At 35.1% G+C, this 11,330-nt stretch overlaps 1 pseudogene; it reads left to right on the top strand.

Moving 5' to 3' along the window:
* Positions 1 to 734: 734 nt before the first annotated feature.
* Positions 735 to 8,489, top strand: LOC141499448 (large ribosomal subunit protein uL16-like; annotated as a pseudogene).
* The last annotated feature ends 2,841 nt before the right edge of the window (positions 8,490 to 11,330 follow it).

Below are 11,330 nucleotides of genomic sequence, written 5' to 3' on the forward strand. Positions count from 1 at the left end.
AGTCTGCTGGTGGTTTGTTCCTAGTTTGCCGAAAGCCAGTCTGCACTGACAAGACTTGCCCTGAACTGCATTCATCTCATACCCCGATGCAACAGACCTTCCTGTTGATCTTCCAAGTTGTCTTGGGTTGGAAAATTATTTCTCTGTATTTTTTTGTCGGTTCTATCACTATTGAATTTGTTAAGAGTCATTTAAAAAAGTTTTGGAGGGATTTGGGAGAGAGCTCGATTGGGTCCTTGTTTTTTCTTTTTGCTTCTTGATTTTCTTATAGTCAGCCACTGGCCTTAGGGATAGTTTATTGTAATTCAAGGGAGATACAGATTTCCTAATATGCTGGTCCATTATTGAAATCAGGTGCCCAAGATAGATTAGACAACATTCTTTTTAAAGAAAGACTTTATTTATTTTGAGTTTTATAATTTCCCCCATTCTTGCTTCCTTTCCCCCATCCCCCACAATTAGACATCATTTTGGTTGGTCTCATCAAAGTTCTGAGGTAAAGAAAGAAAAAATGGAGGTTATATGAAACTACCTTATACTAAAATGGAGGCTTATTCTAATATGGCTTCACTTATGCCAATGAAGATAGAATATTACCTTGACCTTCTCTGCCATCACAATTTGAGAAGAAGAGCATCAGAGAAGTCTCATAGATATTTGAATTGAGGAATAAAGAAAGACATGTATGCGAGGCATGGAGGGAAAAAGGATGCATTCCAGTAATAGGGGACAGAATGAGTAACAAAGTAGCAATGGGAGAAGCAATGTCAGGTTCAGAGAACAGGTAGTTGTCCAATTTGACTGAAATATAGAGAAGTGTATAAAGGTGTAAATGAGATCCATAGGATACTCTTGCATGCAGGTTGCCTTTTCTGTACACATCTATCATGCTTTCTGTTCCTAATGAAAACTCCTTCCTACTCATTTCAGGTAGCATTCATATTCAGATTGTGCTTACTTTTGATTTCAGTCATTTCTCCAATATTAACAATAGCCAGGCAACATGGGTCCTTTGTGCTCCCCACCTTCAACGATATAGCCTGCTCAGAAATTATTCCTGTTTTTAAGTGACCACAGAACTTTGGGGACCACTGTATCAGGTTATGCATGACTCATCACTGAAGGTCTTGAAAAGATAAATGAGAATGGGAGTCCTCTAACTGAAGAGCTGATTACTCATGAGATGAAGAAAATCAAGCTAGTGATCTCCTTGACTTTCTATTCCATTCTAGTTTTTCATATTTTTTAGGGGAGTCTGTTAGGGAAAGAGTTATTGCTTATTTTCCTCCCAGCCTCCATGATCACATAGATCACATGGCCACCTCTGCATCTTTTATCTTTATTCTTTTCTTATCTTAGGTTAACAAGTTTTCCCATGTTGGAATTTTCAAGGATATCCTCATCCAAATTATCAAAGGCATCTACATCAATTCAAAATATGAATTGGCACCAGGCCATGTTTTGGTTGTTGTTTGATTGTTTTATTTGATGTCTAATTGTTAAAATCAAGTAAGAGAGATAGAGGGAAAATTTTGGAGGAGAAATGGGAATGATATGAGAAAATTATGAAAAAAATGTCAAGATTGGTAAAGTACCAAAACATGAACATCTTAAAAATCAAAATATTACAAAGAGTACAAGAGGTGCAAAACTTCAATGAAGGGAATAATGCCTTCAAAAGTAGAATTGACCAAATGGAAAAAAAATGGCACAAAAATTCATGAAGAGTAGCACTCCTAAAAAACAGAATTGATCAAAAGGAAAAGGAAGTAAAAACCTCAGTGAAGAAATTAATTTCTTAAAAATTTGAATAGAGAGAGAAAGCACAGGTGTTAAGTTGAATATGATGGAATGCTCATCTAAAAAAAAAAATAAAATTAGGGCAGCTAGGTGGCTCAGTGAATAAAGAACCGGCCCAGGAGTCAGGAGGACCTGAATTCAAATTTGGCCTCAGACACTCAATAATTACCTAGCTGTGTGACCCGGGGCAAGTCACTTAACCCCATTGTCTTTCAAAAAAAACCCCAAGAAAATAAAATGAAGGGATTAGAAAGAAGAATGTAGTGTGAGAAGGGTAAAGGGAGAGGTAAAGTGAGGAGAATTTTCTGACATAAAAGAGATTTTACAATGGAGGGAAAGATTGGAAGAGGGGAGGCTAATGTATAAAGCTTACACTTATCAGAAACAGTCATTTGGGTATAAAAATCTAAATGAGAGAATGAGAGTAAGAACATAAAAAAATAGGAAGGGAGATCAAGAATGGCAGGTTGGGGGAGGTAAAAGTCAGAAGTAATACACTTTTGAGAAGGGTCAGAGTGAAAAGAAAGAGCATAGAATAAACAGAGAAATGGAAGATGGAGGAAATCCTTTTTTTGTGAAAAAATACACAGGAAAATTCTCTGATAAAGCCTCAAATTTATGGCAATAATAGCCATTTTCAGTTGATAAATGATCAGTGGATACAAACAGGCGATTTTCAGACAAAATAATCAAATCTGAAGCAAAATCATATGAAAAATGAACTAAATAATTAAAATTGAACTATTGATCAGAGGAATGCAAATTAAAACTATCCCATATTTTTTAGATAGACTTATAGGACTGAAATGGAAAATGACAAATGTGGGGAGAAATGTGTGAAAATTGGAACTCTAATGCACTTAGTAGACTTAGTGAATGCATTCAACTATTCTAAAGAGCAATTTGAAACCATACTCCAAAAAATAAAGGGGCTATAATTCATACATACACTTTGACTAAGCAATAGTAGTACTAAGTCTCTATCCCAAAGAGATTAATAAAAACCCCAAAATAAAGGAAAAGGACCTATCTGTACAAAATTGTTAAATAGTTCATTTTGTGGTGATAAGAAATTGGAAATTGAGGGAATTTCCACCAATTAGGGAATAGCTGAAGAAGTTGTGATATATGATTTTGAAGGAAAACTATTGGGCTATGAGAAATGACAAACAGGAGGCTCTCAGAAAATTCTGAAAAGACTTACATGAATTGATACAAAGTGAAATGAGCAGAAGCAGGAGAACATTATGCATAATACCAACAATATTGTATGATGATCTATAGTGAATAACTTAGTTATTCTCAGCAATATAATGATCCAAGAAATTTTGAAAGATATGATGAAGAGTAGTCTTCATCTCCAGAGAAAGAACTGAATTCAGAGTAAAGTTACTTTTTCTTTACATTCATTATTTTCCTTTCTGTTTTTTGAAAGATTTTTGAAAGACTCTTTTTTGAGTATTGAGTTTTGAAGTATAGAAATTACAGAATAGTAACACTAGGGACTATGGGAAGACCCCCGGGGTCAATCCTGAGAGACAGAATTTTTGAGTTTCACATTCTATGTTTGCAATAAATCACTACTTAAGAGGAGGTGATGATTCTTTATAAGATAAAATTGATCAAAAAGGAGCAGGAGAATAAAGTGAGTGTAGGAAGAATCAAGAAACCAGGGACGGAGGAGACAGAAGGCAAGAGAAGAGCTTCCTCCAGCTCCTTCCAGCTCATAGAAGGTGACAGATGATGGAAAGAGTCCAGAGACATTCAGCTAGAAGTCTGTTGATTGGAAGAGTAACATCACTTAGTTGACTGATTAGAGAAAAGGCTGAGGGTTCTTCAGAGGTTGTGCTGATTGGAGCGGACTTGAAACCTCTTGCTATGCACAGAGCTCTCTGAACTCATTGCTCTTTAGTGCTATCTATAGTCTGAGAATAGAAACTGAAGTGCCTACTTGCCCATACTTTCTATGGTTTGAGAAACAAAGAGGGAAACAAGCTTTGCATTTCTTCTTTTTTATGAATTTTTCTTAGGTTATGGCTTGCTAGAAGGTGATTAACCAAAGTGGAATGTTGCAGAGTAAAGATCTAGTTGGGTTTAGAGTCATGCTGTGGGAATATTTACTGAGGAATTGGGAAAGGAGAAAGTGAGGTAAGACTGACTTTGGGGGACTATGAGGGCAGAAATCCCTCATTTTAAATTTAATTAAATTAATTTAATTAATTAATTAAATTAATTTAATTAAATTAAATTTAAAATTATGTCAAAAGGGGTAGTAGAGGTCCTTTCCTCCCTCCTTTAGGGGGATCCTCGTCAGAGGAACCTCTTCTCTAAGGCAGCAAATAGAATTCTAAACAAATTAAGCAGCTCAACCAGATCATTTCCACCCCAGACAGAAGCCTCCATCCAGTGAGATGTAGTGGGGTCCATGACTGGGGGGGGGTAGGAACAGTATTGGAGTCACAATTTGAACTATATGAACCTAATAGAGGTAGCACACACATGCTCCTTTCAGTGAGGCAGATGTACTTGACTGCTTCATCTCAAGATCAGTAAATACTAAATACCTCATACCTTTATATGATATGTATCATCTAGATTATGGAAAATGAGCATATATAATAAAAGGGCCTTCAAATATTATACTGCTGATATACAGAAAAATAGCAACAGGCAATATTGTATTTACTCAATACAGTTTGTAAGGGATTGCACAATCTGAGATAAGGCACAGCTTGCAATTGCCTTACCTTCTAGCTTTCCCCATATTTGAGGCTAAAATATGAAAATTCAGCTGGTTTTTGTCTATGAAAATGGCTGGGATCAGAGAAATTATATATATATATTATATATATATATATATAATATATATATATATATAAAACCACAGATCAGTGAATAAATATTGATATCTATTTTTCATCATTTTTTTTTTACTTTTTGGGATGTCAGTGGAGATTGCCTCCTCTGCCTCTCCTGACTGCATGTCCCTGCTTCTGTCATCTATTGATTTTCACCTCTCCAGTATGAATCCTTATGTGATTGTACCTCTCTGACCTTTGGGATGTCATCTTTACCTTGGTGTTAAGTAATTCCTTCTAGAGCAGTATCCTCATAGAATTACCATGAGGAATATGATTAAACACATTCTAGATTCGCATGGGTCACTTTAATCTTTTCAGTCAGACATACCCTAAACCTTGTCACAGTTACTGACTGCTTCCTTTATAACAATCACTGTCGCCTGGAATTCTTATCAGTTTTGTTACTATCATTTATTTTTTCATCAGTAGAAACCTAAAAGTCATTCATTCCCCCCTTCTCCTCTCTTGTGTTATCTCTCAGGTGTTATTTAGATATTTTACACCTCTACCTCCTTTCTTTAAAAAAAAATATAGAGGTGTCTAGGTGGCCCAGTGGATAAAGCACCGGCCCTGGAGTCAGGAGTACCTGGGTTCAAATCGGGTCTCAGACACTTAATAATTACCTAGCTGTGTGGCCTTAGGCAAGCCACTTTACCCCATTTGCCTTATAAAAACCTAGTATATATATATATATATATATATATATATATATACATATATATGTATATATATATATATATTTGCAATTGACAGTTTAAACATTAATCTGTCCTTCCCACTAATCCCCAAATAATTTTTAAAGTCAGCAATACATAGCCAGATAGACTGGTAAACAAGAGCAGGATGCAACAAGGGCAGTCATAGAGAGACTAAAAGTGCTAGTCTTAGGGTCACCAGAAGACAATATGTCCAAATTTCATATTGTTTTCTGCCTTTTAAATCTGTCACCTCTTAGCGATGTCTTTTACCTTTATTCTTTTGCACTCATGGTTTATCTTTGGCTTAATCAGAGTTCTAAAGTTTTCAAAACTCTTTATAATGTGAAATAAATTATTCTCCTAGTTCTGTTCACCATGTGTCAGTTCATAGAAGGTAACTAAAGTTTCTCCTGAAATTATCAGCTTTCTCATTTTTCATGCATATATCAGAATTTGATTAGCCATTCCCCAAAGGATAATTATCCATTTCCCCTTAGTTTCCAGTTTGGTGCTACTATAAAAGGTATTGTGTGAATCAACATTCAAACAGAACCTACTATGTGTTAGATACATAAGTTTTTTTTGATAACTTTCATTTGACTATAAAAAGAAGAAATATTTTTAAGCACATATCTTTTTTTCCCTCTTTGTTTAATTTCTTTGGGGACATAGTCCATGTAGTAGTTTATCTGTGTTAAAAAGTACATTCATTGTAGTGACTTTCTAGGAATAATTAAAATCATTTTTCAGAATGAATGGAATAATTTATATCTCAATCAGGAATCTATTAATAAATCTATTTTTTCAATATTTGTGATTTCCCTCTCACATTTCAGATTTTCCTCTTTTATCATCTTATCCAGACTAATAAGTGTGAAACTTGGATACAATTGTTGAAACCTTAGGTTTTCTTCTTTTGAATACTGCCTGTTGATTATTGTGTTGATCCTTTATATATTGAGTGACGACTCAGTCTGATGCATTTGAATCTGTCTTTATATATCTTACATATTAAACTTTAGAGAAAGTTCTTGTGAAAATATTTTGTAGCTACCTATTTTCTTTATAATTTTTCTACAGTAGATTTGCTTTCAGAAAAATAATTTAGTTTCATGTCATCAAAATTGTCAATTTTATCTTGTATGGTTCCACTTTATCATTTATTTGATGATGAACTCTTCTTTACATAAATAATAGCATTGTAATGGATGGTCTGATTTTCTAAAAATGGCATCACTCATGTAGCAGGTGCTGGGGATCTGATTCCTGGAGCATTATGGAGCTGAAATTTTCTATCTGTTTTGGCTTATCACATGGTTGGGTGTATCCTTTTATTATGAGTTTTAGAAGTGGAATTGTCTGTATTTTTACAAATGATCTGATTCAAACAGTAGAAAATAGAAAATACCTAGGAATCTACATGGCAAGACAAACCCAGGAATTAAAAACCATAAATACAAAATACTTTTCACACAAATGAAGTCAGATCTAAACAATTAGAAAAATGTCATTTGCTCTTGGGTAGGCTGATCAATAAAACAAAAATTACAATTCTTCCCAAGTTAATTTTTTTTATTCAACATCAGACAAATCAAGCTACCAAACTTGAGCTAGACAAAATAACAACAAAATTACTCTAGAAGAAAAAAAGGTCAAGAATACAAAGGAAGGTGACTCAAACTATATTATAAATATGTAAATATAAATCAATAATCATCAAATCCATTTGGTACTCTCTAAGAAATAGGGGATGGATCAATAGAATAGATATAGGACATAAGACACAGTAGTCATGACCTTAGGGACCTAGTGTTTGTTCAACACAAAGACCCCAGCTTTGGGGGTAAGAACTCACTATTTGACCAAAAACTGCTGGGAAAATTGAAAAGCAATGGGATACAAATTAGGTATAGATTGATATCTCACACAATGTACCAATAAAGTTCAAAATGAGTACATGATATAGAAATAAAGGGTGACATTACAAGCAAATTAAAAAAGCAAGGAATAGTATCCCTGTCAGATCTATGGGGAAATGAAGAATTAATTACTCAAGAATAAATTACCCAAGAAAGCATTATAAAATGTAAGATAGATAATTTTGATTGACAATCAGTTTTTGTGAAAACAAGACCAATGCAACCAAGATTAGGAGGAAAAGCAGAAAGCTAGGAAACAATTTTTAAAATGATTGACCTGCAAAATAGATCCAGTAGAGATAATTTATGACTTTTTGGTCTCCCTGAAAGCAAAGATCAGAAAAAGAACCTGGACAATATCATTCAGGAAATTATCATGGAAAAATCGTCCAATATCCTAAAACAAGAAGATAGAATAGTCCTTCAAAGAATTCATTGATTACAACCCAGCAAGAGATCACAAAATAAAACCTCCAAATTTCCAAATTCTCAGCTAAAGGAGAAAATAATTCAAGCTGCTAAAAAGAATCAATTTAAATACTAGGAACCCACAGTCAGGATTACACAAGATTTATCAGCTTCCCCTTTCCCTGAGGTGAGATCCAGTCCCTCTGGCACTGGCACCATGGCTGTTGCTCTGCCCACAGTTATAGGTACTATAAAAATAAATCCTACCCAAAGTTCATTTTCTGCAGAGGAATTTCTGTTGCCAAGATAAGAATCTTTATTCTTGACAGAAAGAAAACAAAAGTGGATGAATTTGCATTGTGTGGCCATATGGTGTCAGATGAATATGAACAGCTGTCTTCAGAAGCCTTGGAGATTGCTTGAATCTGTGCCAACAAATAAATGATGAAGAATTATGGGAAGGTTGGTTTTTGTATTTATGTGCAATTGCATCCTTTTCATGTCATCCACATCAGTTAAGATGTTGTCATGTTCTGGGGCTGATGGGCTCCAGCCTGACATGCAGGATGTTTTTGGGAAGTCCCAGGGGACACTGTAGCCCATGTTCACACTGGCCAATTTATTATATTGATTTGAATCAAGGTTCAGAGCCAGGTTCAAGTTCCTTGGCTGCCAGAAGATTCACATCTCTAAGAAGTAGGGTTTCACTAAGTTCAATGCTGATGAGTCTGAGGATATTGATAGCTGATAAGTACATCCCCAGCTGGGGTATCATTTATAAATGTCAAACACTCCATTCATGAAGGATGTGTTGTGACACCTGCCTTGTAGGTATAAACTAGATACTACTAAAAAAAGATTTATCAGCTTCAGCATTAAAGGATTAGAGGACCTGGATATGATATTCAGGAGGGCAAAGGAGCTTGAATTACAGCAAAGAATCAACCACTTTGTAAAATTCATCCTATTCTTTTTTTTTAATTTAGGTTTTTACAAGGCAATGGGGCTAAGCTAAGTGGCTTGCCCAAGGCCATACAGCTAGGCAATTATTAAGTATCTGAGGTTGTATTTGAACTCAGGTACTCCTGACTCTAGGGCCAGTGCTCTATCCACTGTGCCACCTATCTTCCCCCCAAATTCATCCTATTCTTCAGGGAAAAAGATGAACTTTTAACAAAATACAGAACTTTGAAACTTACCAAATAAAAAGACTAGTTCTGAACTGAAGATTTGATCTCTGAATACAAGACTCAAGAAATGAATAAAAAGATAATAAAAAAGAGAGGAAATGTTACTCAACTCTGTATTTCTCTTAGGACAATTGAAAGGAACAGATTTAGACAGAGTGGAGCATAAAGTGACTGTGATGTGATGAAACTTTTTAGGTCTTGAGGGTTGTATTCCTATTGGGTCAGTGGAAGGCAGATTACCTGAAAAGGGCTTTGGGTTTTTGTGAAAACAAGACTTTTGCTAGTAAGGTGAGAAGGGTCTCTATACCATCCCATCTCTGTCTAAGTATATTCATCCTTCAAGGCCTAGACAGAGATGGGGTGGAGTTTTTCTTGACACCTTCTCACAATGAGATAAAAGTGATTTCTTCTTCCTCAGATTTCCGATGGTATGTTGCCTAGAATCTCCTTTTCAACTTGTCTCACATTTGTATCTACAAGTTCTTTTCTGCCCCGGAACTATGAGGAGGACCCACACTTTCCTGTGCCCCACTTACTATGGCGTTTATACTCCATAATATTCTGTTATGGACTGTTTTGACTGTGATTGACCAAACTCTTAGCTCTTAAGAGTTGTATTTATATTGGGGCAGTTGAAAACATTGTTCTTGAAAAGAGGGTATGAGTTTAAATAGATGACTCTTGAGAATTGTGCTTCTATCAAGACAGTTGAATGGAGTATACTTTGATAGAGGGAGAAGATACAAGACAGATTACAAAGACAGATACAAAAACAATTGTCATGTGGGAAAAAGAAAAAGAATTATGCTGGGATAAGAGGATGGAAGCATTAGAGTTGAATTGTATTTCTAATGGGACAGATGGGGGGAGGGTACTTGGACAAAGGGTGTCAGTATGAAGTGATTATGATGTGATGTTTATAAATCAATCAAACACTCTTTGAGAATTGTACTTCTATCAGGACACATAAAAGGAGAATACTTTGTCAGAGAATGTGGGTACAAGACAGATATAAAACAATTAAGATATGAAAAAGAGGATTTTACCAGGAGAAGAAGGAATTAGAGGATAAATAAGGAAATAACAAATACATTCCCACTGGATTTAGAAATTTGTCCTACTCTACAGGGAAGTAGAGGGAAAGGAGAAGAAAGGAGAAGGGTAGTTTGAAAAAAAGGGAAGGGGTAAATAAAAGTAAAGGTAAAATTAAAGTTAATGTTTTTTGAAAAAGTAAAATAAAAAGGGGAAAGGGAGAAGAAAAGGGAAGAGGACTGGTAGAAAGGGGGTCAGATTGAGAGATGCAGCAGTTAGAAACAAAACATTGGTGAGGAAGGGTAAAAGGAAAGGAGAGAGGAAAGTATAAAGAGGAAGAAGATAGGATGGAGCAAAATACAGAATTAATCATCCTAACTGTGAATATAAATGAGATGAACTCTCCCATAAAAACAGAAAGTTAAAATAGAGTGAGTTAAAAGCCAGAATCTTACATCTTGTTGTTTACGATATTCATAATTGAAGCAGAGAGATACAAATATGATAAAGGTAAAAGATTAGAGCATAATATATTACACTTCAGCTGAAGTAAAAAAAAAAGCAGGGGTAGCATTCCTGATCTCAGACAAAGCAAAAACTAAATTAAATCTAATTAAAAGGAAAGAAGAAGAAAGACATTGTAAAAGCTAAAGCTAACTAATAGACATATTTGTGAAATTTTGTGAAATACTCCTTATAATGCCTATCAGCAGGAATGTTTGAACAAATTATGGCATATGAATGTTATGGGGTATGGACTGTGGAGTGTGGATCTTCATAGTTCCAGGGCAGAAAAGAGCTTATAGATACAAATGTGAGATAAATAGAAAAGGAGATCTAGGCAATATACTGTCAGAAATCTGAAGAGGGAGAAATCATTTTTACCTCATTGTGAGGTTTCAAGAAAGACTTCACCCCATCTCTATCTAGGTCTTGAAGGATGAATGTATTTAGACAGAGATGGGGTGTTATAGGGACTGTTCTCTCCTTCATAGCAAAGCAAAGAAAGAGGAAAGGGCAGACAAGAAAGAAAGGCAAAGATTCATATAGCTTGATTGGAACATAGTATACATGAAATAATCAATCAATAAACAAGAATCATTTAATAAATATCTATTGTATGTCAGGTATTGTAGTAAGTAGTAAGGATAAAAAGAGAAAAGTGAAGTAGATTTTGCTACAAGGAGTTTATATTCTATCTGGGGGGGCAACACAGGTCTTATTAACCTGAACACAAGAAATACTAAGTAATTCTGGAGCGATGGTTCTAGCATCTGGCAAACATTGATCTGAAAAGATGACATATGTAAGATGGCAGTTGAACTGACACTAAGATTTGAAGGAAACGGGGATTCTACAAGGTAGAGTTCAGAAGAGAGGGATTTGCATGGAAAAGGTTACTAGGTGGAAAAGAACATCAGA

Source organism: Macrotis lagotis, chromosome X (assembly GCF_037893015.1).
Source record: "Macrotis lagotis isolate mMagLag1 chromosome X, bilby.v1.9.chrom.fasta, whole genome shotgun sequence".
Lineage (NCBI taxonomy): Eukaryota > Metazoa > Chordata > Mammalia > Peramelemorphia > Peramelidae > Macrotis > Macrotis lagotis.